The 27,703-nt window shown below is 44.8% G+C and overlaps 1 long non-coding RNA gene across 1 annotated transcript in view; it reads left to right on the top strand.

Annotated features, from left to right (window-relative positions):
* Positions 1 to 27,703, top strand: part of LOC147030269 (uncharacterized) — an 86,794-nt gene extending 59,091 nt beyond the window's left edge. The window contains exons 2-4 of the long non-coding RNA XR_015056285.1: positions 24,022 to 24,935; positions 25,397 to 25,520; positions 27,557 to 27,703. This is a non-coding gene — a long non-coding RNA (uncharacterized LOC147030269). The remainder of the gene's footprint in view (positions 1 to 24,021; positions 24,936 to 25,396; positions 25,521 to 27,556) is intronic.

Below are 27,703 nucleotides of genomic sequence, written 5' to 3' on the forward strand. Positions count from 1 at the left end.
CTTCTGCATTCGCGGCCATGTGCTTCACATATTCGCGGTTTTTCATTGCTGTATTCAGGGTTTTTCTGATGTGCTTCGACATTCACGGCCATGTGCTTCACGTATTCGCGGTTTTTCATGGCTGTATTCAGGGTTTTTCTGATGTGTTTCTACATTCGCGGCCATGTGCTTCACATATTCATGGTTTTTCATGGCTGTATTCAGGGTTTTTCTGACCTGTTTCTACATTTGCGGCCATGTGCTTCACGTATTCGCAGTTTTTCTGACCTGCTTCTACATTTGCGGCCATGTGCTTCACGTATTCGCAGTTTTTCTGACCTGCTTCCACATTTGCGGCCATGTGCTTCACGTATTCACCGTTTTTCATGGTTGAATTCAGGGTTTTTCTGACCTGCTTCGACATTCGCGGCCATGTGCTTCACGTATTCGCAGTTTTTCATGGCTGTATTCAGGGTTATTCTGATGTGCTTCCACATCCGTGGCCATGTGCTTCACATATTCGCGGTTTTTAATGGCTGTATTCAGGGTTTTTCTGACCTGCTGTTACATTTGCGGCCATGTGCTTCACATATTCGCGGTTTTTCATGGCTATATTGAAGGTTTTTCTGATGTGCTTCTACATTCGCGGCCATGTGCTTCACGTATTTGCGATTTTTCATGGCTGTATTCTGGGTTTTTCTGATGTGCTTCCACATCCGTGGCCATGTGCTTCTTATATTCACGGTTTTTCATGGCTGTATTCAGGGTTTTTCTGATCTGCTTCTCCATTTGCGGCCATGTGCTTCACGTATTCACGGTTTTTCATGGCTGTTTTCATGGTTTTTCTTATGTGCTTCAACATTCGCGGCCATGTGCTTCATGTATTCATGGTTTTTTATGGCTGTATTCATGGGTTTTCTGATTTGCTTCTACAGTCGCGGCCATGTGCTTCATGTATTTACGGTTTTTCATGGTGGTATTCATGGTTTTTCTGATGTGCTTCTTCATTCGCGGCCATGTGCTTCACATATTCGCGGTTTTTCATGGCTGTATTCATGGTTTTTCTGATGTGCTTCTACATTCGTGGCCATGTGCTTCTCGTCTTCAAGGTGTTTCATGGCTGAATTCATGATTTTTCTGATGTGCTTCTACATTCATGGCCATGTGCTTCACGAATTCTCGGTTTTTCTGATGTGCTTCTGCATTTGCGGCCATGTGCTTCACGTATTCGCGGTTTTTCATGGCTGCATTCAGGGTTTTTCTGACCTGCTTCGACATTCGTGGCCATCTGCTTCATGTATTCGTGATTTTTCATGGCTGCATTCTGGGATTTTCTGATGTGCTTCTCCATTGGCGGCCATGTGCTTCACGTATTCAGCGTTTTTCTGATGTGTTTCTATATTCACGGCCATGCGCTTGACGTATTTGCGGTTTTTCATGGCTGTATTCAGGGTTTTTCTGACCTCCTTCTTCATTTGCGGCCATGAGCTTCACGTATTCGCAGTTTTTCTGACCTGCTTCGACATTTGCGGCCATGTGCTTCACGTATTCACGGTTTTTCATGGCTGTATTTAGGGTTTTTCTGACCTGCTTCTACATTCGCGGCCATGTGCTTCACGTATTCGCGGTTTTTCATGGCTGTATTCAGGATTTTTCTGATGTGCTTCGACATCCGTTGCCATGTGCTTCACATATTCGCGGTTGTTCATGGCTTTATTGAAGTTTTTCTGATATGCTTCTACATTCGCGGCCATGTGCTTCACGTATTCAAGGTTTTTCATGGCTGTATTCATGGTTTTTCTGATGTGCTTCCACATTCACGGCCATGTGCTTCTCGTATTCACAGTTTTTCATGGCTGTATTTATGGTTTTTCTGATGTGCTTCTCCATTTGTGGCCATGTGCTTCATGTATTCACGGTTTTTCATGGCTGTTATTCTTGGTTTTTCTGATCTGCTTCTGCATTCGCAGCCATATGCTTCATGTATTCACAGTTTTTCATGGCTGTATTCAGCGTTTTTCTGATGTGTTTCTTTATTCACGGCCATGTGCTTCACGTATTCTCGGTTTTTCATGGCTGTAGTCAGGGTTTTTCTGACCTGCTTCTTCATTTGCGGCCATGTGCTTCACGTATTCGCAGTTTTTTGACCTGCTTCGACATTTGCGGCCATGTGCTTCACGTATTCGCGGTTTTTCATGGTTGTATTCTGAGTTTTTCTTAGGTGCTTCTCCATTCGCGGCCATATGCTTCACGTATTCACCCTTTTTCATGGCTGTATTCAGGGTTTTTCTGATATCCTTCTACATCCGCGGCCATGTGCTTCACATATTCGCGGTTTCTCATGGCTGTATTAGGGATTTTTCTGATGCGCTTCTGCATTCACAGCCATGTGCTTCACGTATTCGCGGTTTTTCGTGGCTGTATTCAGGGTTATTCTGATGTGCTTCCACATTCTCGGCCATGTGCTTCATATATTCGCGGTTTTTCATGGCTATATTCAGGGTTTTTCTGATGTGCTTCCACATTCGCGGCCATCTGCTTCACGTATTCACTGTTTTTCATGTCTGTATTCAATTTTTTTCTGATGTGCTTCTACATTCGTGGCCATGTGCTTCACGTATTTACGGTTTTTCATGGCTGTATTCAGGGTTTTCTGATCTGCTTCTGCATTCACGGCCATGTGCTTCACGTATTCGCGGTTTTTCATGGCTGTATTCAGGGTTATTCTGATGTGCTTCTACATTCATAGCCATGTGCTTCATGTATTCGCGGTTTTTCATGGCTGTATTCTGGGTTTTTCTGATGTGCTTCTACATTCACGGCCATGTGCTTCACGCATTCGCGATTTTTCATGGCTGTATTCAGGGGTTTCTGATGTGTTTCCAAATCCGTGGCCATGTGCTTCACATATTCGCGGTTTTTCATGGCTGTGTTCAAGGTTTTTCTGATGTGCTTTCACATTCACGGCCATGTGCTTCACGTATTCGCGGTTTTTCATGGCTGTATTCAGGGTTGTTCTGACCTGCTTCCACATTCGCGGCCATGTGGTTCACGTATTTGTGGTTTTTCATGGCTGTTTTCAGGGGATTTCTGACCTGCCTCTACATTTGCGGCCACGTGCTTCACGTCTTCGCGGTTTTTCTGATCTGCTTCTCCATTCGCGGCCATATGCTTCACGTATTCACCGTTTTCCATAGCTGTATTCAGGGTTATTCTGACCTTCTTCTACATTCGCGGCCATGTTCTTCACGTATTCACCGTTTGTCATGGCTGTATTCAGGGTTTTTCTGACCTGCTTCTACATTCGCGGCCATGTGCTTCACGTATTCGCGGTTTTTCATGGCTGTATTAGGGGTTTTTCTGATGCACTTCTACATTCACAGCCATGTGCTTCATGTATTCGCGGTTTTTCATGGCTGTATTCAGGTTTTTTTCTGATGTGCTTCCACATTCGCGGCCATCTGCTTCACGTATTCACTGTTTTTCATGGCTGTATTCAGGGTTTTTCTGATCTGCTTCGACATTCACGGCCATGTGCTTCACGTATTCGCGGTTTTTCATGGCTGTATTCAGGGTTTTTCTGATCTGCTTCTACATTCACGGCCATGTGCTTCATGTATTCGCGGTTTTTCATGGCTGTATTCAGGGTTATTCTGGTGTGCTTCTACATTCGTAGCCATGTGCTTCACGTATTCGCGGTTTTTCATGGCTGTATTCTGGGTTTTTCTGATGTGTTTCTACATTCGCGGCCATGTGCTTCACGTATTCACAGTTTTTCATGGCTGTAATCAGCGTTTTTCTGATGTGTTTCTATATTCACGGCCATGTGCTTCATGTATTCGCGGTTTTTCATGGCTGTATTCAGGGTTTTTCTCACCTGCTTCTACATTTGCGGCCATGTGCTTCACGTATTCGCAGTTTTTCTGACCTGCTTCTTCATTTGCGGCCATGTGCTTCACGTATTCACTGTTTTTCATGGCTGTATTCAGGGTTTTTCTGATGTGCTTCTACATTCGCGGCCATGTGCTTCACGTATTCGCGGTTTTTCATGGCTGTATTCTGGGTTATTCTGATGTGCTTCTACATTTGTAGCCATGTGCTTCATGTATTCGCGGTTTTTCATGGCTGTATTCTGGGTTTTTCTGATCTGCTTCTACATTCACGGCCATGTGCTTCATGGATTCGCGGTTTTTCATGGCTGTATTCAGGGTTTTTCTGATGTGTTTCTACATTCGCGGCCATGTGCTTCACGTATTCAGCCTTTTTCTGATCTGCTTCTACATTCACGGCCATGTGCTTCACGGATTCGCGGTTTTTCATGGCTGTATTCAGGGTTATTCTGATCTGCTTCTTCATTCGCGGCCATGTGCTTCATGTGTTCACGGTTTTTCATGCCTGTATTCAGGGTTTTTCTGATGTGCTTCTACATTCGCGGCCATGTGCTTCACGTATTCACCGTTTTTCATGGCTGTATTCAGGGTTTTTCTGACCTGCTTCTACATTCGCGGCCATGTGCTTCACGTATTCGCGGTTTTTCATGGCTGTATTTGGGGTTTTTCTGATGCGCTTCTACATTCACAGCCATGTGCTTCACGTATTCGCGGTTTTTCATGGCTTTATTCAGGGTTATTCTGATGTGTTTCTATATTCATGGCCATGTGCTTCATGTATTCGCGGTTTTTCATGGCTGTATTCAGGGTTTTTCTCACCTGATTCTACATTTGCGGCCATGTGCTTCACGTATTCGCAGTTTTTCTGACCTGCTTCTTCATTTGCGGCCATGTGCTTCACGTATTCACTGTTTTTCATGGCTGTATTCAGGGTTTTTCTGATGTGCTTCTACATTCGCGGCCATGTGCTTCACGTATTCGCGGTTTTTCATGGCTGTATTCTGGGTTTTTCTGATGTGCTTCGACATTCGCGGCCATGTAATTCACGTATTCACTGTTTTTCATGGCTGTATTCAGGGTTTTTCTGATCTGCTTCTTCATTCGCGGCCATGTGCTTCACGTATTCACGGTTTTTCATGGCTGTTTTCAGGGTTTTTCTGATGTGCTTCTACATTCGCGGCCATGTGCTTCACGGATTCACGGTTTTTCATGGCTGGATTCAGCGTTTTTCTGATGTGTTTCTATATTCACGGCCATGTGCTTCACATATTCGCGGTTTTTCATGGCTGTGTTCATGGTTTTTCTGACCTGCTTCTACATTTGTGGCCATGTGCTTCACGTATTAACAGTTTTTCATGGCTGTTTTCAGGGTTTTTCTGACCTGCTTCTGCATTCGCGGCCATGTGCTTCACATATTCGCGGTTTTTCATTGCTGTATTCAGGGTTTTTCTGATGTGCTTCGACATTCACGGCCATGTGCTTCACGTATTCGCGGTTTTTCATGGCTGTATTCAGGGTTTTTCTGATGTGTTTCTACATTCGCGGCCATGTGCTTCACATATTCATGGTTTTTCATGGCTGTATTCAGGGTTTTTCTGACCTGTTTCTACATTTGCGGCCATGTGCTTCACGTATTCGCAGTTTTTCTGACCTGCTTCTACATTTGCGGCCATGTGCTTCACGTATTCGCAGTTTTTCTGACCTGCTTCCACATTTGCGGCCATGTGCTTCACGTATTCACCGTTTTTCATGGTTGAATTCAGGGTTTTTCTGACCTGCTTCGACATTCGCGGCCATGTGCTTCACGTATTCGCAGTTTTTCATGGCTGTATTCAGGGTTATTCTGATGTGCTTCCACATCCGTGGCCATGTGCTTCACATATTCGCGGTTTTTAATGGCTGTATTCAGGGTTTTTCTGACCTGCTGTTACATTTGCGGCCATGTGCTTCACATATTCGCGGTTTTTCATGGCTATATTGAAGGTTTTTCTGATGTACTTCTACATTCGCGGCCATGTGCTTCACGTATTTGCGATTTTTCATGGCTGTATTCTGGGTTTTTCTGATGTGCTTCCACATCCGTGGCCATGTGCTTCTTATATTCACGGTTTTTCATGGCTGTATTCAGGGTTTTTCTGATCTGCTTCTCCATTTGCGGCCATGTGCTTCACGTATTCACGGTTTTTCATGGCTGTTTTCATGGTTTTTCTTATGTGCTTCAACATTCGCGGCCATGTGCTTCATGTATTCATGGTTTTTTATGGCTGTATTCATGGGTTTTCTGATGTGCTTCTACAGTCGCGGCCATGTGCTTCATGTATTTACGGTTTTTCATGGTGGTATTCATGGTTTTTCTGATGTGCTTCTTCATTCGCGGCCATGTGCTTCACATATTCGCGGTTTTTCATGGCTGTATTCATGGTTTTTCTGATGTGCTTCTACATTCGTGGCCATGTGCTTCTCGTCTTCAAGGTGTTTCATGGCTGAATTCATGATTTTTCTGATGTGCTTCTACATTCATGGCCATGTGCTTCACGAATTCTCGGTTTTTCTGATGTGCTTCTGCATTTGCGGCCATGTGCTTCACGTATTCGCGGTTTTTCATGGCTGCATTCAGGGTTTTTCTGACCTGCTTCGACATTCGTGGCCATCTGCTTCATGTATTCGTGATTTTTCATGGCTGTATTCTGGGATTTTCTGATGTGCTTCTCCATTGGCGGCCATGTGCTTCACGTATTCAGCGTTTTTCTGATGTGTTTCTATATTCACGGCCATGCGCTTGACGTATTTGCGGTTTTTCATGGCTGTATTCAGGGTTTTTCTGACCTCCTTCTTCATTTGCGGCCATGAGCTTCACGTATTCGCAGTTTTTCTGACCTGCTTCGACATTTGCGGCCATGTGCTTCACGTATTCACGGTTTTTCATGGCTGTATTTAGGGTTTTTCTGACCTGCTTCTACATTCGCGGCCATGTGCTTCACGTATTCGCGGTTTTTCATGGCTGTATTCAGGATTTTTCTGATGTGCTTCGACATCCGTTGCCATGTGCTTCACATATTCGCGGTTGTTCATGGCTTTATTGAAGTTTTTCTGATATGCTTCTACATTCGCGGCCATGTGCTTCACGTATTCAAGGTTTTTCATGGCTGTATTCATGGTTTTTCTGATGTGCTTCCACATTCACGGCCATGTGCTTCTCGTATTCACAGTTTTTCATGGCTGTATTTATGGTTTTTCTGATGTGCTTCTCCATTTGTGGCCATGTGCTTCATGTATTCACGGTTTTTCATGGCTGTTATTCTTGGTTTTTCTGATCTGCTTCTGCATTCGCAGCCATGTGCTTCATGTATTCACAGTTTTTCATGGCTGTATTCAGCGTTTTTCTGATGTGTTTCTTTATTCACGGCCATGTGCTTCACGTATTCTCGGTTTTTCATGGCTGTAGTCAGGGTTTTTCTGACCTGCTTCTTCATTTGCGGCCATGTGCTTCACGTATTCGCAGTTTTTTGACCTGCTTCGACATTTGCGGCCATGTGCTTCACGTATTCGCGGTTTTTCATGGTTGTATTCTGAGTTTTTCTGAGGTGCTTCTCCATTCGCGGCCATGTGCTTCACGTATTCGCAGTTTTTTGACCTGCTTCGACATTTGCGGCCATGTGCTTCACGTATTCTCGGTTTTTCATGGCTGTAGTCAGGGTTTTTCTGACCTGCTTCTTCATTTGCGGCCATGTGCTTCACGTATTCGCAGTTTTTGACCTGCTTCGACATTTGCGGCCATGTGCTTCACGTATTCGCGGTTTTTCATGGTTGTATTCTGAGTTTTTCTGAGGTGCTTCTCCATTCGCGGCCATATGCTTCACGTATTCACCCTTTTTCATGGCTGTATTCAGGGTTTTTCTGATATCCTTCTACATCCGCGGCCATGTGCTTCACATATTCGCGGTTTCTCATGGCTGTATTAGGGATTTTTCTGATGCGCTTCTGCATTCACAGCCATGTGCTTCACGTATTCGCGGTTTTTCGTGGCTGTATTCAGGGTTATTCTGATGTGCTTCCACATTCTCGGCCATGTGCTTCATATATTCGCGGTTTTTCATGGCTATATTCAGGGTTTTTCTGATGTGCTTCCACATTCGCGGCCATCTGCTTCACGTATTCACTGTTTTTCATGTCTGTATTCAATTTTTTTCTGATGTGCTTCTACATTCGTGGCCATGTGCTTCACGTATTTACGGTTTTTCATGGCTGTATTCAGGGTTTTTCTGATCTGCTTCTGCATTCACGGCCATGTGCTTCATGTATTCGCGGTTTTTCATGGCTGTATTCAGGGGTTTCTGATGTGTTTCCAAATCCGTGGCCATGTGCTTCACATATTCGCGGTTTTTCATGGCTGTGTTCAAGGTTTTTCTGATGTGCTTTCACATTCACGGCCATGTGCTTCACGTATTCGCGGTTTTTCATGGCTGTGTTCAAGGTTTTTCTGATGTGCTTCCACATTCGCGGCCATGTGGTTCACGTATTTGTGGTTTTTCATGGCTGTTTTCAGGGGATTTCTGACCTGCCTCTACATTTGCGGCCACGTGCTTCACGTCTTCGCGGTTTTTCTGATCTGCTTCTCCATTCGCGGCCATATGCTTCACGTATTCACCGTTTTTCATGGCTGTATTCAGGGTTATTCTGACCTTCTTCTACATTCGCGGCCATGTTCTTCACGTATTCACCGTTTGTCATGGCTGTATGCAGGGTTTTTCTGACCTGCTTCTACATTCGCGGCCATGTGCTTCACGTATTCGCGGTTTTTCATGGCTGTATTAGGGGTTTTTCTGATGCACTTCTACATTCACAGCCATGTGCTTCATGTATTCGCGGTTTTTCATGGCTGTATTCAGGTTTTTTCTGATGTGCTTCCACATTCGCGGCCATCTGCTTCACGTATTCACTGTTTTTCATGGCTGTATTCAATTTTTTTCTGATCTGCTTCTACATTCGCGGCCATGTGCTTCACGTATTCACGGTTTTTCATGGCTGTATTCAGGATTTTTCTGATCTGCTTCTACATTCACGGCCATGTGCTTCACGTATTCGCGGTTTTTCATGGCTGTATTCAGGGTTTTTCTGATCTGCTTCTACATTCACGGCCATGTGCTTCATGTATTCGCGGTTTTTCATGGCTGTATTCAGGGTTATTCTGGTGTGCTTCTACATTCGTAGCCATGTGCTTCATGTATTCACAGTTTTTCATGGCTGTATTCAGGCTTTTTCTGACCTGCTTCTACATTCGTGGCCATGTACTTCATGTATTCGCGGTTTTTCATGGCTGTATTCTGGGTTTTTCTGATGTGTTTCTACATTCGCGGCCATGTGCTTCACGTATTCACAGTTTTTCATGGCTGTAATCAGCGTTTTTCTGATGTGTTTCTATATTCACGGCCATGTGCTTCATGTATTCGCGGTTTTTCATGGCTGTATTCAGGGTTTTTCTCACCTGATTCTACATTTGCGGCCATGTGCTTCACGTATTCGCAGTTTTTCTGACCTGCTTCTTCATTTGCGGCCATGTGCTTCACGTATTCACTGTTTTTCATGGCTGTATTCAGGGTTTTTCTGATGTGCTTCTACATTCGCGGCCATGTGCTTCACGTATTCGCGGTTTTTCATGGCTGTATTCTGGGTTTTTCTGATGTGCTTCGACATTCGCGGCCATGTAATTCACGTATTCACTGTTTTTCATGGCTGTATTCAGGGTTTTTCTGATCTGCTTCTTCATTCGCGGCCATGTGCTTCATGTGTTCACGGTTTTTCATGCCTGTATTCAGGGTTTTTCTGATGTGCTTCTACATTCGCGGCCATGTGCTTCACGTATTCGCGGTTTTTCATGGCTGTATTCAGGATTTTTCTGATGTGCTTCTACATTCGCGGCCATGTTCTTCACGTATTCACCGTTTTTCATGGCTGTATTCAGGGTTTTTCTGACCTGCTTCTACATTCGCGGCCATGTGCTTCACGTATTCGCGGTTTTTCATGGCTGTATTTGGGGTTTTTCTGATGCGCTTCTACATTCACAGCCATGTGCTTCACGTATTCGCGGTTTTTCATGGCTTTATTCAGGGTTATTCTGATGTGCTTCCACATTCTCGGCCATGTGCTTCATGTATTCGCGGTTTTTCATGGCTGTATTCAGGGTTTTTCTGATGTGCTTCCACATTCGCGACCATCTGCTTTACGTATTCACTGTTTTTCATGGCTGTATTCAATTTTTTTCTGATGTGCTTCTACATTCGCGGCCATGTGCTTCACGTATTCATGGTTTTTCATGGCTGTATTCAGGGTTTTTCTGATCTGCTTCTACATTCACGGCCATGTGCTTCATGGATTCGCGGTTTTTCATGGCTGTATTCAGGGTTTTTCTGATGTGTTTCTACATTCGCGGCCATGTGCTTCACGTATTCAGCCTTTTTCTGATCTGCTTCTACATTCACGGCCATGTGCTTCACGGATTCGCGGTTTTTCATGGCTGTATTCTGGGTTATTCTGATGTGCTTCAACATTCGTAGCCATGTGCTTCATGTATTCGCAGTTTTTCATGGCTGTATTCAGGCTTTTTCTGACCTGCTTCTACATTCGTGGCCATGTGCTTCATGTATTCGCGGTTTTTCATGGCTGTATTCTGGGATTTTCTGATGTGCTTCTCCATTGGCGGCCATGTGCTTCACGTATTCAGCGTTTTTCTGATGTGTTTCTATATTCACGGCCATGCGCTTGACGTATTTGCGGTTTTTCATGGCTGTATTCAGGGTTTTTCTGACCTCCTTCTTCATTTGCGGCCATGAGCTTCACGTATTCGCAGTTTTTCTGACCTGCTTCGACATTTACGGCCATGTGCTTCACGTATTCACGGTTTTTCATGGCTGTATTTAGGGTTTTTCTGACCTGCTTCTACATTCGCGGCCATGTGCTTCACGTATTCGCGGTTTTTCATGGCTGTATTCAGGATTTTTCTGATGTGCTTCGACATCCGTTGCCATGTGCTTCACATATTCGCGGTTGTTCATGGCTTTATTGAAGTTTTTCTGATATGCTTCTACATTCGCGGCCATGTGCTTCACGTATTCAAGGTTTTTCATGGCTGTATTCATGGTTTTTCTGATGTGCTTCCACATTCACGGCCATGTGCTTCTCGTATTCACAGTTTTTCATGGCTGTATTTATGGTTTTTCTGATGTGCTTCTCCATTTGTGGCCATGTGCTTCATGTATTCACGGTTTTTCATGGCTGTTATTCTTGGTTTTTCTGATCTGCTTCTGCATTCGCAGCCATGTGCTTCATGTATTCACAGTTTTTCATGGCTGTATTCAGCGTTTTTCTGATGTGTTTCTTTATTCACGGCCATGTGCTTCACGTATTCTCGGTTTTTCATGGCTGTAGTCAGGGTTTTTCTGACCTGCTTCTTCATTTGCGGCCATGTGCTTCACGTATTCGCAGTTTTTTGACCTGCTTCGACATTTGCGGCCATGTGCTTCACGTATTCGCGGTTTTTCATGGTTGTATTCTGAGTTTTTCTGAGGTGCTTCTCCATTCGCGGCCATATGCTTCACGTATTCACCCTTTTTCATGGCTGTATTCAGGGTTTTCTGATATCCTTCTACATCCGCGGCCATGTGCTTCACATATTCGCGGTTTCTCATGGCTGTATTAGGGATTTTTCTGATGCGCTTCTGCATTCACAGCCATGTGCTTCACGTATTCGCGGTTTTTTGTGGCTGTATTCAGGGTTATTCTGATGTGCTTCCACATTCTCGGCCATGTGCTTCATATATTCGCGGTTTTTCATGGCTATATTCAGGGTTTTTCTGATGTGCTTCCACATTCGCGGCCATGTGCTTCATATATTCGCGGTTTTTCATGGCTATATTCAGGGTTTTTCTGATGTGCTTCCACATTCGCGGCCATCTGCTTCACGTATTCACTGTTTTTCATGTCTGTATTCAATTTTTTTCTGATGTGCTTCTACATTCGTGGCCATGTGCTTCACGTATTTACGGTTTTTCATGGCTGTATTCAGGGTTTTTCTGATCTGCTTCTGCATTCACGGCCATGTGCTTCACGTATTCGCGGTTTTTCATGGCTGTATTCAGGGTTATTCTGATGTGCTTCTACATTCATAGCCATGTGCTTCATGTATTCGCGGTTTTTCATGGCTGTATTCTGGGTTTTTCTGATGTGCTTCTACATTCACGGCCATGTGCTTCACGCATTCGCGATTTTTCATGGCTGTATTCAGGGGTTTCTGATGTGTTTCCAAATCCGTGGCCATGTGCTTCACATATTCGCGGTTTTTCATGGCTGTGTTCAAGGTTTTTCTGATGTGCTTTCACATTCACGGCCATGTGCTTCACGTATTCGCGGTTTTTCATGGCTGTATTCAGGGTTGTTCTGACCTGCTTCCACATTCGCGGCCATGTGGTTCACGTATTTGTGGTTTTTCATGGCTGTTTTCAGGGGATTTCTGACCTGCCTCTACATTTGCGGCCACGTGCTTCACGTCTTCGCGGTTTTTCTGATCTGCTTCTCCATTCGCGGCCATATGCTTCACGTATTCACCGTTTTTCATAGCTGTATTCAGGGTTATTCTGACCTTCTTCTACATTCGCGGCCATGTTCTTCACGTATTCACCGTTTGTCATGGCTGTATTCAGGGTTTTTCTGACCTGCTTCTACATTCGCGGCCATGTGCTTCACGTATTCGCGGTTTTTCATGGCTGTATTAGGGGTTTTTCTGATGCACTTCTACATTCACAGCCATGTGCTTCATGTATTCGCGGTTTTTCATGGCTGTATTCAGGTTTTTTTCTGATGTGCTTCCACATTCGCGGCCATCTGCTTCACGTATTCACTGTTTTTCATGGCTGTATTCAATTTTTTTCTGATCTGCTTCTACATTCGCGGCCATGTGCTTCACGTATTCACGGTTTTTCATGGCTGTATTCAGGGTTTTTCTGATCTGCTTCTACATTCACGGCCATGTGCTTCACGTATTCGCGGTTTTTCATGGCTGTATTCAGGGTTTTTCTGATCTGCTTCTACATTCACGGCCATGTGCTTCATGTATTCGCGGTTTTTCATGGCTGTATTCAGGGTTATTCTGGTGTGCTTCTACATTCGTAGCCATGTGCTTCACGTATTCGCGGTTTTTCATGGCTGTATTCTGGGTTTTTCTGATGTGTTTCTACATTCGCAGCCATGTGCTTCACGTATTCACAGTTTTTCATGGCTGTAATCAGCGTTTTTCTGATGTGTTTCTATATTCACGGCCATGTGCTTCATGTATTCGCGGTTTTTCATGGCTGTATTCAGGGTTTTTCTCACCTGCTTCTACATTTGCGGCCATGTGCTTCACGTATTCGCAGTTTTTCTGACCTGCTTCTTCATTTGCGGCCATGTGCTTCACGTATTCACTGTTTTTCATGGCTGTATTCTGGGTTATTCTGATGTGCTTCTACATTTGTAGCCATGTGCTTCATGTATTCGCGGTTTTTCATGGCTGTATTCTGGGTTTTTCTGATCTGCTTCTACATTCACGGCCATGTGCTTCATGGATTCGCGGTTTTTCATGGCTGTATTCAGGGTTTTTCTGATGTGTTTCTACATTCGCGGCCATGTGCTTCACGTATTCAGCCTTTTTCTGATCTGCTTCTACATTCACGGCCATGTGCTTCACGTATTCACGGTTTTTCATGGCTGTATTCAGGGTTTTTCTGATCTGCTTCTACATTCACGGCCATGTGCTTCACGTATTCGCGGTTTTTCATGGCTGTATTCAGGGTTTTTCTGATCTGCTTCTACATTCACGGCCATGTGCTTCATGTATTCGCGGTTTTTCATGGCTGTATTCAGGGTTATTCTGGTGTGCTTCTACATTCGTAGCCATGTGCTTCACGTATTCGCGGTTTTTCATGGCTGTATTCTGGGTTTTTCTGATGTGTTTCTACATTCGCAGCCATGTGCTTCACGTATTCACAGTTTTTCATGGCTGTAATCAGCGTTTTTCTGATGTGTTTCTATATTCACGGCCATGTGCTTCATGTATTCGCGGTTTTTCATGGCTGTATTCAGGGTTTTTCTCACCTGCTTCTACATTTGCGGCCATGTGCTTCACGTATTCGCAGTTTTTCTGACCTGCTTCTTCATTTGCGGCCATGTGCTTCACGTATTCACTGTTTTTCATGGCTGTATTCTGGGTTATTCTGATGTGCTTCTACATTTGTAGCCATGTGCTTCATGTATTCGCGGTTTTTCATGGCTGTATTCTGGGTTTTTCTGATCTGCTTCTACATTCACGGCCATGTGCTTCATGGATTCGCGGTTTTTCATGGCTGTATTCAGGGTTTTTCTGATGTGTTTCTACATTCGCGGCCATGTGCTTCACGTATTCAGCCTTTTTCTGATCTGCTTCTACATTCACGGCCATGTGCTTCACGGATTCGCGGTTTTTCATGGCTGTATTCAGGGTTATTCTGATCTGCTTCTTTATTCGCGGCCATGTGCTTCATGTGTTCACGGTTTTTCATGCCTGTATTCAGGGTTTTTCTGATGTGCTTCTACATTCGCGGCCATGTGCTTCACGTATTCACCGTTTTTCATGGCTGTATTCAGGGTTTTTCTGACCTGCTTCTACATTCGCGGCCATGTGCTTCACGTATTCGCGGTTTTTCATGGCTGTATTTGGGGTTTTTCTGATGCGCTTCTACATTCACAGCCATGTGCTTCACGTATTCGCGGTTTTTCATGGCTTTATTCAGGGTTATTCTGATGTGCTTCCACATTCTCGGCCATGTGCTTCATGTATTCGCGGTTTTTTATGGCTGTATTCAGGGTTTTTCTGATGTGCTTCCACATTCGCGACCATCTGCTTTACGTATTCACTGTTTTTCATGTCTGTATTCAATTTTTTTCTGATGTGCTTCTACATTCGCGGCCATGTGCTTCACGTATTCATGGTTTTTCATGGCTGTATTCAGGGTTTTTCTGATCTGCTTCTACATTCACGGCCATGTGCTTCATGGATTCGCGGTTTTTCATGGCTGTATTCAGGGTTTTTCTGATGTGTTTCTACATTCGCGGCCATGTGCTTCACGTATTCAGCCTTTTTCTGATCTGCTTCTACATTCACGGCCATGTGCTTCACGGATTCGCGGTTTTTCATGGCTGTATTCAGGGTTATTCTGATGTGCTTCTACATTCGTAGCCATGTGCTTCATGTATTCGCAGTTTTTCATGGCTGTATTCAGGCTTTTTCTGACCTGCTTCTACATTCGTGGCCATGTGCTTCATGTATTCGCGGTTTTTCATGGCTGTATTCCGGGTTTTTCTAATGTGCTTCGACATTCGCGGCCATGTACTTCACGTATTCACTGTTTTTCATGGCTGTATTCAAGGTTTTTCTGATCTGCTTCTTCATTCGCGGCCATGTGCTTCATGTGTTCACGGTTTTTCATGCCTGTATTCAGCGTTTTTCTGATGTGCTTCTACATTCGCGGCCATGTGCTTCACGTATTCGCGGTTTTTCATGGCTGTATTCAGGATTTTTCTGATGTGCTTCTACATTCGCGGCCATGTTTTTCATGGCTGTATTCAGGGTTTTTCTGACCTGCTTCTACATTCGCGGCCATGTGCTTCACGTATTCGCGGTTTTTCATGGCTGTATTTGGGGTTTTTCTGATGCGCTTCTACATTCACAGCCATGTGCTTCACGTATTCGCGGTTTTTCATGGCTTTATTCAGGGTTATTCTGATGTGCTTCCACATTCTCGGCCATGTGCTTCATGTATTCGCGGTTTTTCATGGCTGTATTCAGGGTTTTTCTGATGTGTTTCTACATTCGCGGCCATGTGCTTCACGTATTCAGCCTTTTTCTGATCTGCTTCTACATTCACGGCCATGTGCTTCACGGATTCGCGGTTTTTCATGGCTGTATTCAGGGTTATTCTGATGTGCTTCTACATTCGTAGCCATGTGCTTCATGTATTCGCAGTTTTTCATGGCTGTATTCAATTTTTTTCTGATCTGCTTCTACATTCACGGCCATGTGCTTCATGGATTCGCGGTTTTTCATGGCTGTATTCTGGGTTTTTCTAATGTGCTTCGACATTCGCGGCCATGTACTTCACGTATTCACTGTTTTTCATGGCTGTATTCAAGGTTTTTCTGATCTGCTTCTACATTCGCAGCCATGTGCTTCACGTAGTCGCGGTTTTTCATGGTTGTCTTCTGGGTTTTTCTGATGTGCTTCCACATTCACTGCCATGTGCTTCACGGTTTTTCATGGCTGTATTCAAGGTTTTTCTCATCTGCTTTTCCATTTGCGTCCCTGTGCGTCATGTATTCGCGATTTTTTTTTTGTGGCTGCATTTACGGTTTTTCTGACCTGCGGCTTTGTACTTCACATATTTGCAGCTTTGTGCTTCACATATTCACGGATTTTCATGGCCGTCTTCATGGTTTCTCCATCCTGCTTCTAATTTGGCGGTCCTTTTCTTTGCGTATTTGTTGTTTTTTTGACCTGTTTCTGCATTCATGGCCATGTGCTTCACGTATTCACGGATTGTTAACCTCCGGCATCTTCGAAGATGGATGGAGGTTACTGTTTTCACCCCTTTCTGTTTGTTTGTTTGTTTGTTTGTGAACAGTACTGCGGAAAAAACTCCCCGACGGATTTCACCGAAACTTGGTGGGGGGATTAGGTATGGTCCAAGGATCATCCCATTAAATTTTGGACTTGGTCTGTTGCTCTTTTCTAGCTGCTCTTCCGGACCCTGAGGTCCAAGCGCTAGTGGAGTTAAGGGATCCACCCACCGTTCACAGAGCGGCCGAGTGCGCAGCCAGGCTGGCCTCGTGGAGGCGGCCGGGTCGGGTGCCAGAGAGGCCATCGGTGATGATCCGACAGGCGGAGATTCGGGATCAGGGAGGGGGGCTGGGAGAAATTGGCATTACCCAAATGCTTCAGGAGATGAATCCTCCTGCTGAACCGCCAGGTCTATCCGAGGTGCCCTTTCATAGGTCGAGTCCGGAAATCATCCGGGAGTCGGGGAGACTAGATCGGGCTGAGCATTTCTGGCCATGCTCGGCTGGTGAGAGCAAGAAAAGAGCAACAGACCCCCCCCCAAAAAAATTGTTCGAGAAAATTTTTTTTAAAATTTCATTTCTACATGTCTTAAGTGATTTCCAACCCCCCCCCCCCAAAAAAAAAATTGTTAGCGAAAAAAAAATATTTTTTGCAATTCTACATGTTTTAAGTGATTTCCAACCCCCCCAAAAATTGTTCCTCCCCCCAAAAAAAATTTGTTTGAGAAAATCTTTTTTTTTTGCATTTCTACATGTTTTGAGTGATTTCCAACCCCCCCCCCCCCAAAAAAAAATTTTTAGAGAAATAAATTTTTTTTTTGCTTTTCTATATAGTGATGTCCACGGGACTTGAACAGTCCCGCTAACGAAGAATGAGCCGAAACGATGGAGGCGGTTTATTTTTTATAACCCAAAGATGGCGGTTCTAATCGCTCTACCGCAAACGGGACGAGGAAGGTGGCACGAGTCACTTTTCACTGAGTTAATAATGTTTATTTCTCTAACAGAAATAATAATAAGACTCGGCAAGAGGAGGGATCCGGGGCGATTCGACGGGATGGTGGTGTGGGTTCGGGCGTGGGGAAAAAACAAACAATTCCAATGGATATACAAATCTAAAACCCTCTAAGGCGCCAGGTACACACACACACACACACACACACACACACACACACACACACACACACACACACACACACACACACACACACACACACACACACACAGCGTAGCTGGTCCTGGTGGTCAGGCTGGCTCGTGGTGTAGGCGCAACAGTCCTTGGATAGGTGCCGGACGAGCTGGCGTTGCGCTCGTCAGGGGCAGGAGACACCGTGGTGCTGTCGACCTCCTGGTGTCGGCCCAAGTCCGCTCACAGCCGCCTGGGAGCCAGTTCTGGCGCCAAGTTGCGAGCAGGAGAGGGAGGCAGGTCCGCCCGCCGTTCGACCCCGTACTATGAGCCAGCAGAACCCCAGAGCCAACCGAGGTGAGGCACGAGGCACAGCAAGGCCACGAGACACGATCAATCCAGGAACGAACCAGCGCAACAATAGAGCACGCTCCGAGCCCAACAGCCTCCACCAAAACGGTTTCTCTCTATCAATCTTCTTCTTCTACCCATTTTCCCCGAACAGAACCTTTTTATCCTCGAGTCCTCGTCACTTCCAATCGAGCCGTTTTTATTGGCCCTCCGCCGTCACTTCCGCCAATCGTGATCACGGGGCGGAGCCATCCGCAGCACTGTCCTGTTAAGTCACGGCAAGCCTCCAGGGAATACTAAAAGCGTTTACGCAGACACACTTACCCAAACCCGTCTCCCTATCTAATTACGTGACAATTATCATTTCCCCATTGAAGAAATGGACATTTACTAGACAACTTATCACCACTGAATTGCTACTTATTACATCGAGATCCTGGTACAACTCAAACAGCATGGCATACCTAATTAAACATCCTAATTACCCTTTGAATGCATACCCCCCCCCTCAGACATAACACTGCCCCCTCCTCTGGTACCAAAGCTCCTGCAAGGTATATCACAGGCGCTACCGTACCAGCCTTAACACTTACTGACTCACACCTATTTAACCTAACGAAATAGAGTAGGAGGGGCAATGGGCAGAGAGCCGCAGCTAACTTACCTATCCTGCTTAATGTACTACCCCCTTATGGCCTTATCCTCGCCTAAACAATCATTCATTTTTTTTTTTTTTTTTTTATCACATGAGAGCACTGAGCGAAGTTGCACTCCATCCTCTGGATCATCGCTCTTGCCCAACACTCTTCCAGTGATCTGGGGAGGGGAAACAAAAGGTTCCACAAAAACACAACACTTATATTTTACATTCCTACTCTAAGCCTTAACGACACTATTCATGGGATATTTACACTTGACCGCATCTCCCAGTGGATGCTCATAGACCCAGCGTTACCTGGGGAGCCAATTTTCAAATTTGCTTGTCCCAAAATTATGCGGACCTCATGCCCTTGCTGCATATGTCAAGTTGTGCGGGATCGAGTGGGACTCACACATCTTCACAACACTCACACCATGGTCATCATCACATTTCTAGGTCATGGTCCCCATTTTAATGATGCAGGCTGAATCCTGTCATGCCCGTGGGGTGGGTTCCCACAAGATGATGGGGGCATCTCAGGTGCAACCATGCCTACAGGTAAGCTTTAGTCCAACCCGGACGTTTCTCCGCCCCGCTCCCTTTGATTCCCACCCCCCTGGTAGCCATCAGCTCTAACCCCGTACAACACACTGGAAGGGGTCTCACTGGCTCCTCTGGCCTTCCTGGGTCGCCAAGGTCCTACCCGCCTTGGTTGCCCAACCAGACCCTCTCCCAGTTGCCTCCAGACACTGTCACCATCAGCCACCAGGGGTGAATCTCCTTGAAGGGTGTCGCAATTCCCGCTCACCGTGAGCTTTAGCAATCCCTGCGGACAAGCACATCATCCCCACCCACAAAACCTACATGACTCCCCCCACCCCATCGGCCTTACATGTGACACCTGCATTTCTAACACTTCACCGACCATGACCTTCCCTGTTACCACACCATGTCCAATAAAAAAATCAATGTGTGCACCATACATTTCACTTCTTAACTTGAAACAACTCACACAGCACTTCTCCTCACCCGATCCACGCACCAGCCATTGGACAGCCACTCGTGCCCCCTTTGTTCCCAATTACCCACTGTCCCTATTGTCACTCTAAAACCCAGCAGAACTTACAAACCCATGCCAATTTTCCCACAATTCACTTTTTTCACCAAAGGATTCACTTCGCCACAATCTCACCAGCCGAGCATGGCCAGAAATGCTCAGCCCGATCTAGTCTCCCCGACCCCCGACAGTGATTTCCGGACTCGACCTATGAAAGGGCACCTCGGATAGACCTGGCGGTTCAGCAGGAGGATTCATCTCCTGAAGCATTTGGGTAATGCCAATTTCTCCCAGCCCCCCTCCCTGATCCCGACTCTCCGCCTGTCGGATCATCACTGATGGCCTCTCTGGCACCCGACCCGGCCGCCTCCACGAGGCCAGCCTGGCTGCGCACTCGGCCGCTCTGTGAACGGTGGATGGATCCCTTAACTCCACTAGCGCTTGGACCTCAGGGTCCGGAAGAGCAGCTAGAAATTTCTCTAGTGCCAGTCTGTCCCACGCCTCCACTGTTAGGTCCCGATACGCGATCCTGACTGATTGGTAAATGTCCTGTGCCAGCTCCTGCACTGTCTCGCCCAACTTTAATTTGCGGTGCTGGAGCTGGGCCCGCACCAGATCACAGTTTGCTGCGAACCCAAACCGACGGCTCAACGCCTCGCAAATGTGGGAGCTGGTCAACATCCCCTCCGCGATCACGTTTAACACATCTGCGGCTGGTCCCCGCAACGTTGCCACCAAATTCCCTGTACGTTCCCGCTCATTCCACCCGTTTAGTCGGGAAATACACTCAAATTGCGTCAGAAAAGCTTCAAGGCTACCTGACCCGTCAAAATTTACCAGGGGGATCACTTTTCTGGTGGCCCGCTTCCCAGTTTCTCCCTTGTCCGAATCCAGCCCAGGGATCAAACACCCTTGTGGCTGCTTATCCAATTTCGGAGTCCACTCTGGCCAAAGATGTTTTGTGGTGAGGGTCTCATGGGTCATTTTTGCCTCCTGTTCCAAACGTTGAATGGACCGATTCACCTCTTCCCGCAGGATCTTCTGGGCCTGCACAACCTCCTCCAAGGCTCCGTCGCGAGTTTGTAGCTGCTCCTCAACCAACCCGGACACTCTACTTACAAAAGACGGCTCTACCAGGCCTTTATCCAAGACTTCATCTTGGCTCATAATTTTATCTTGTTCGTCCAAAAGAGCCTCCAATCCTTTTACCTCCTCCGCCAAATTCATCCCTTGCTTCCTCAGCTCTCCCCACTCTTCTACTTGCAGCTGCATACGAGCATCCACACAGGCACGATGACGTTCCAGGCTTTCATCCACTTTATCAACCCGAATGTTTGTTGCATCATTTTTATCTTCCAATTTTTTCCGTATATTTTCCCCTTCCAATGTAATTTCTTCCTTTGTTTCCTCCAATCTATCCTCGAATTTACTTTGTATTTCCCCCAATTGAACATCCACACACTCCTGCATCTCAGTTTTCATTTTCTCCATCTTTTCCCCCAATTCATCCCTCATTAAATCAATCCGTGCACCCAACAAGTTCCCCCATTACCCCCAATTGATCTGTCATTTCTGCCCTCTGTGTCACGAATTGATTTGCCATTTCTGCCCCCTGTGCCGTCATTTTTGCCATTTCTGCCATTTCTGCCCCATGTGCCGTCATTTTTGCCCCCTGTGCTGTAATTGCACTCATTAAACGTTCCAACATTGTCCAGATCGACATCGCGCCAGTTTCCGGTGCTGCCGGCTCCATTTCGGGCAATGAAGCACGGTCCACACTCGGAATGGCGGAGGTTTCGATCCTACCCCCGTCTCTCCCTTCTTCCCCCAACTCGCTGCCAGACATGTGGCCTTCCTCCTCAAACATCTGCACATCCGCCATGGTGCAGAAGTCCCGTTTGCCGCCAATTAAATTTAATTTGAAAACTCCCGCCAAAATTTTCCCGCGCTCGCGCGCTTTTCTGTAGTAGTTTTATATTCCAATTTGTGGCGAGATTTTAATCCTGGTATATTCTCCCGACACCAAATATAATTTAGAGGGGTTCGGACATCCCACTCCTGACACCAATGTGACGTCCACGGGACTTGAACAGTCCCGCTAACGTAGAATGAGCCAAAACGATGGAGGCGGTTTATTTTTTATAACCCAAAGATGGCGGTTTTAATCGCTCTACCGCAAACGGGATGAGGAAGGTGGCACGAGTCGCTTTTCACTGAGTTAATAATGTTTATTTCTCTAACAGAAATAATAATAAGACTCGGCAAGAGGAGGGATCCGGGGCGATTCGACGGGATGGTGGTGTGGGTTCGGGCGTGGGGAAAACACAAACAATTCCAATGGATATACAAATCTAAAACCCTCTAAGGCGCCAGGTACACACACACACACACACACACACACACACACACACACACACACACACACACACACACACACACACACACACACACACACACACACACACACACACACACACAACGTAGCTGGTCCTGGTGGTCAAGCTGGCCTGTGGTGTAGGCGCAACAGTCCCTGCATTGGCGCCGGACGAGCTGGCGTTGCGCTCGTCAGGGACAGGAGACACCGTGGTGCTGTCGACCTCCTGGTGTCGGCCCAAGTCCACTCACAGCCGCCTGGGAGCCAGTTCTGGCGCCAAGTTGCGAGCAGGAGAGGGAGGCAGGTCCGCCCGCCGTTCGACCCCGTACTCCGAGCCAGCAGAAACCCAGAGCCAACCGAGGTGAGGCACGAGGCACAGCAAGGCCACGAGACACGATCAATCCAGGAACGAACCAGCGCAACAATAGAGCACGCTCCGAGCCCAACAGCCTCCACCAAAACGGTTTCTCTCTATCAATCTTCTTCTTCCACCCCTTTTCCCCGAACAGAACCTTTTTATCCTCAAGTTCTCGTCACTTCCAATCGAGCCATTTTTATTGGCCCTCCGCCGTCGCCTTCTGCCAATCGTGATCACTGGGCGGAGCCATCCGCAGCACTGTCCTGTTACGTCATGGCATGCCTCCAGGGAATACTAAAAGGGTTTACGCAGACACACTTACCCTATCCCGTGTCCCTATCTAATTACGTGACAATTATCATTTCCCCCTTGAATAAATGGACATTTACTAGACAACTTATCACCACTGAATTGCTACTTATTACATCGAGATCCTGGTAAACTCGAACAGCATGGCATACCTAATTAAACATCCTAATTACCCTTTGAATGCATACCTCCCCTCAGACGTAACAATATTTTAAGTGATTTCCAACCTCCCCCCCCCCCCAAAAAAATAATTGTTTGAGAAAAAAAATTTTTGCAACTTTTTTTTCAACAAAATTTCGATTTTTTTTTTTTTGAATTTCTACATGTTTTAAGTGATTTCCAACCCCCCCCTCCCCCAAAAAAAAAATTGAGAAAAGAACGATAACTCTGTCAGCACTGTTGACATCATATTTAATGAATAAGATACAAGGTTCACTTGAGTGACCCAGCAGTATTGGCGGCGGAGGTTTTGCACTCTCCCGAGTGCTCCCCCTCTAGTTCGACGTGTTTCTGCATTTGAGGCCATGTGCTTGACATAGTTGCGGCTTTGTGCTTCACGTATTTATGGATTTTATGTGGCCGTTTTCACGGTTTCTCCAACCTGCTTCTACATTGGCGGTCCTTTTATTCGTGTATTCGTGGTTTTTTGCGGGCGTATTCATTGCTTTTCTGACCTGTTTCTACATTTGAGGCCATGAGATTCACATATCCATTGCTTTGTGAGTCACATATTCGCGGATTTTCATGGCCATATTCACGGTTTTTCTGACTTGCTTCTACATTTGCAGCCCCGTGCTTCGCATATTCATGGTTTTTCACGGGATTTTTGATTTTCCCTTCTGAATCACAAACCGCCAGGACCCTATTCCCCTTTTTCCATTGAAACAATGCCCCAACATTCGTGGATTCGACCTTTGCCCCATTTTTCAGGAACGTTTCCCCCGCTAATGTCGGGGTCCGACAGTGTTGCTAAAAGAAGAAGTATCCATCTGTGTGTCTATCATGCTTCAAAATATATGGTTCCTGCTGTCGTAAAATAATACAAATGGTGCAATTTGAAACCTAATAATCCATATTCCTGGTTTGGAAAATAATAATCGATTTAATTGAATCAAAAAATTTGTGTTCGTTTAATCACAAACAAGCCTGTTTTAAAAGCCCTTACTTACTTGTTTGAGGACGAAGAAGAAGCTGGATGGCTGTCTTTTGATTAAACTTGTCAGCCAAGCGATTAGTGGGCATGCTGAGTACTTTCAAAGTTTCAGTATGATGTACTGACAGATGCAATATACCTCTCTCCTTGTGTGTTTATGCAGTTTACGATGTGCACCGAGAGAGAAAAGGAGACACAATGTTTGCAGCAATAGAGAGAAAGGAAAAATGTGATGCTGTAAAGGAATCGAATGAAGGAAAGAAAACTGAACAAGAAACGAAATTGACTCATACCAAAACACTGAAGGTCCTTAAGGTCTTGAATACCCATACCATGACAATGAAAGTACTCATGTCAAGACACTGAAGGCCCTGAATACTCATACCAAGATGGGATCGAATGACAGAACGAGAACAGTGATGTCACCGACGTGACAGAAAGAATGAATGAGAACAGCGATGTCACTGATTGATGAGAACAGCAATAAAAGATTGAGACCTGAACGAAGAATAATATCAGGATGGGGTCAGATAAATAATGAATCACCTTCATCAGAATGCCAATGAGTTCAACAGGGACCGTACACAAAAATATTACATTGGATTAGAACGAAGGGAACATACCTCTCCTTATGATGGGAGAAATAAAATGGAGGAAATGGCAGTGAAAGAAGTGCCTCGTGAGGAGAGAGGATGGAGACCTGAACAAGGAACAAGAGGATGATGGAGCCATGGAAATAATCACCTTCAGCAGAATGCCAATGAGTTCAACAGGGACCGTGCACAAAAATATTATATTGAATTAGAACGAAGGGAACATACCTCTCCTTATGATGGGAGAAATAAATTTGAGGAAATGCTAGTGAATGCAGTGCCTCGTGAGGAGAGAGGATGGAGACCTCAACAAGAAACAAGAGGAGGATGGAGCTACATAAACACTCATGTTCAGCAGAATGTGAATGAATCAAATTGGGGCCGAAGATATGATCTGAAGCCACTGGGCTGCACCATCTTCATCACATTACTCACCAACTATCCTCTCCAACTCCTCAAATGAAACCTTCCTGTCGGTTAAAATGTAAGTTTCCAAGATTCTTGCCTTACATTATAAATTATTCCAAACTTTGTATAAACTACATGTTCTTCTCCTCCATTGTGTCCCTTTTTGGCTCTACATCAGAAGCATTGAGAACAAACAAATATTCTGCACTCAAAGCCAGACAAGCATCAAATAAATCTTCCAATTGGTGAAAGTCTGGCATCAGTGTTAATGTATGTCTAAAAGTCAGTGGGTACACCTGGATGATCATTACAATTAATGGTTTGGAAAACTTCAATGTAAATCCAGTGGGAGTTTGAAGAAGAATCAAGATGTGATAATGAATGCAAAAGAAAAGAGAAATTGAACTGAGATTCAGAATTCAATCGAGAGAATACAGTATATCCAGGATTGTGTTGAAAGGCATAATAATGATGGAGATCATGATGACAGTGTTAATTGAATGTTTTTGACTTCCTTTTGTTGACGTGTGTGTGCAGTGGATCTATCATTGATCATTCCGTTGTCCAAGTGCTCCAGGAACCTAAGATGAAACATCAGGCTCTTACAGGTGGTGATTCAAGATTTTCTTTTAAACGTAAACACCAGTCTGCAGAACTACAGGTACTTAAACCTTCCAATGACTTTCATCACTTGCACTCTTTTTGTCCATATTTGTCACTTCCTTGTTCAAAATAGCGTGACAAGAACTTTATCATTCCGAGGAAAGATAATTTAATAATTATAATGAATACATGAAGCAGGTGAGGTCTCTCCCTCATTTGCACAATCAATGTCACTCAAGAAGGGAAGTGCAGCCATTAACCCTTTGTGATTGCTGCATTATTTCATGACTGCACAAACACATTTACACTCCAACATTATCTTTAACTTCTTTAAATATTCCTCCGAAACATCTCCAACCCGAGCTGTGGTCATCTCCAGCCCAGCCCTAGCTGTTGTCATCTCCAGCCCTTCTACCTTGATGTCTCTTCAAGCTCATCAACTCCCACTTGGTCAATCAGAAATACCCTTCGTTTTTTTTTTTTACCAACAACCTTCACGATTACCAGCTCACCAAACCGACCTTCAGATTCCTTTTGAATGATTTCAATCAGGTTCTACCTCAAATACTGCACTAAACTACCTCTGCAGTTATAGGTATTTAAAATGGCTCTCCTCATTGATATGCGTGAAGGATGTTTTCCACAAGAATCTTCCCATGGTTCTCTAATAATGGCTTTACTTTTCACTCTGTCATCAAAGCCTCCACTCTTGAATTGCCTTGCATAAACAGTCTCCCCCGACTACCTCTGCTGATTTATATTTCCAAATCGATGTGTTGGACTGAAACCTCAACAATGTTGAGAAGATTGTATTGGAGATATGAAATGAAAATATCCTCACCAAAAACTTGGAGTGAAATCATTGACTTGTTTGAAGAGCTTTTGAATGAAAAAGACCGAGGTAAACGAGTTCCACCTTGATGACCCAGCATACGAATTCTACCTTGCAGACTCACAAAATTTGGGGAAATCAGGAAAAGAGTTCTGCCTAGATGGCTCACAATGTGAGACCAACGTTGGAGACTCGGGAAATTTAGGAAAATCAGGAAAAGGGTTCTGCATTGGAGACTTGAAAAGCAGGTTATATTTTCGAGAATACGTTTGGATTCCACTTTGGAGGCCTTTGGAGTTTTAAACCATTTGGTCATTCTGCGATGTATGGTGCTTGATGAGAGGTAAGTTCAGTTCATCAAAAATTAATTAAACTAGCCAAACCCGCGCTCTGCACGAAGTTTCAAAAGTGAGGGTTTGTTAGGACGTCAATATATCCAGTGGTCACAATGTGATTTATAGAATTTCTTTAAATACAATGCTTCTTGTTACATTTTTTACGTCAAATTCATCTTCTGAGGTAGTCAGCATGTGCAGAAGAGGGTTTTACATTGCAGATGCTGTTTTCTAGGAGTGGCATTACGCCTCTCAGCAGTGACGGTATGTCGACGACAGACGTAATGATGTCACCGATTGACCGATGATGTCATGACGTCATTACGCCTCAGCGGTGACGTCACACATTGCCATGCAAACGAATGTAAAAATTAGAAAATCGCCAAAAATTCTCAAATTTGTCCGTCTGGCATGACATCACATAGCCCATGCTGTTCATTAGACCACAGGGCACCCGCATGCCGAAAGTGGCGACAATCCGTATGGCAGATTCGGAGGAGATGCGTCAAATTACGCGCAGACGTTAACAGAATATTAATATTAATTAAATGATATATTATTTAATTCGATATTAGATAAGTAATGTATTTATTTATTCTTTTTCAGCAATATCAAGAAGTGCTGGGAAGACCTGGGATTTTGTTGAGACAAATTTATGATATATCTCCCCCTTTCTACTTCTTAAAACTTAAAAAACTGAAACTTCATTTTCAAGATAGAACCGTCAGAAAAAAAATATTGACAATGAAAGACTGTATTCACCTTGTGCAGGATTATTATTGACGTGTCAAAAAAAATTGAACTGTTTAAAGATATATAAACGTTGTATGGTGCTTGATGAGAGGTACGTCCAGTTCGTTCAAAATGAAATTACATATTATTTAATTCGATATTAGATAAGTAATGTATTTGTTTGTTCTTTTTCAGCAATATCAAGAAATGCTGGGAAGACCCGGGATTTATTGAGACAAATTTACGATATATTTACTTATTCCTTTCAACTTATTCAAACTTTAAAGAACTGAAACTTAATTTATTCTCAATACAAAACTGGAATAAAAGACAAAAAAAATA

The sequence above is a fragment of the Eptatretus burgeri genome, chromosome 3 (assembly GCF_056783735.1).
Source record: "Eptatretus burgeri isolate ZD-2024b chromosome 3, Ebu_testis_v1, whole genome shotgun sequence".
NCBI classification, from domain to species: Eukaryota; Metazoa; Chordata; class Myxini; order Myxiniformes; family Myxinidae; genus Eptatretus; species Eptatretus burgeri.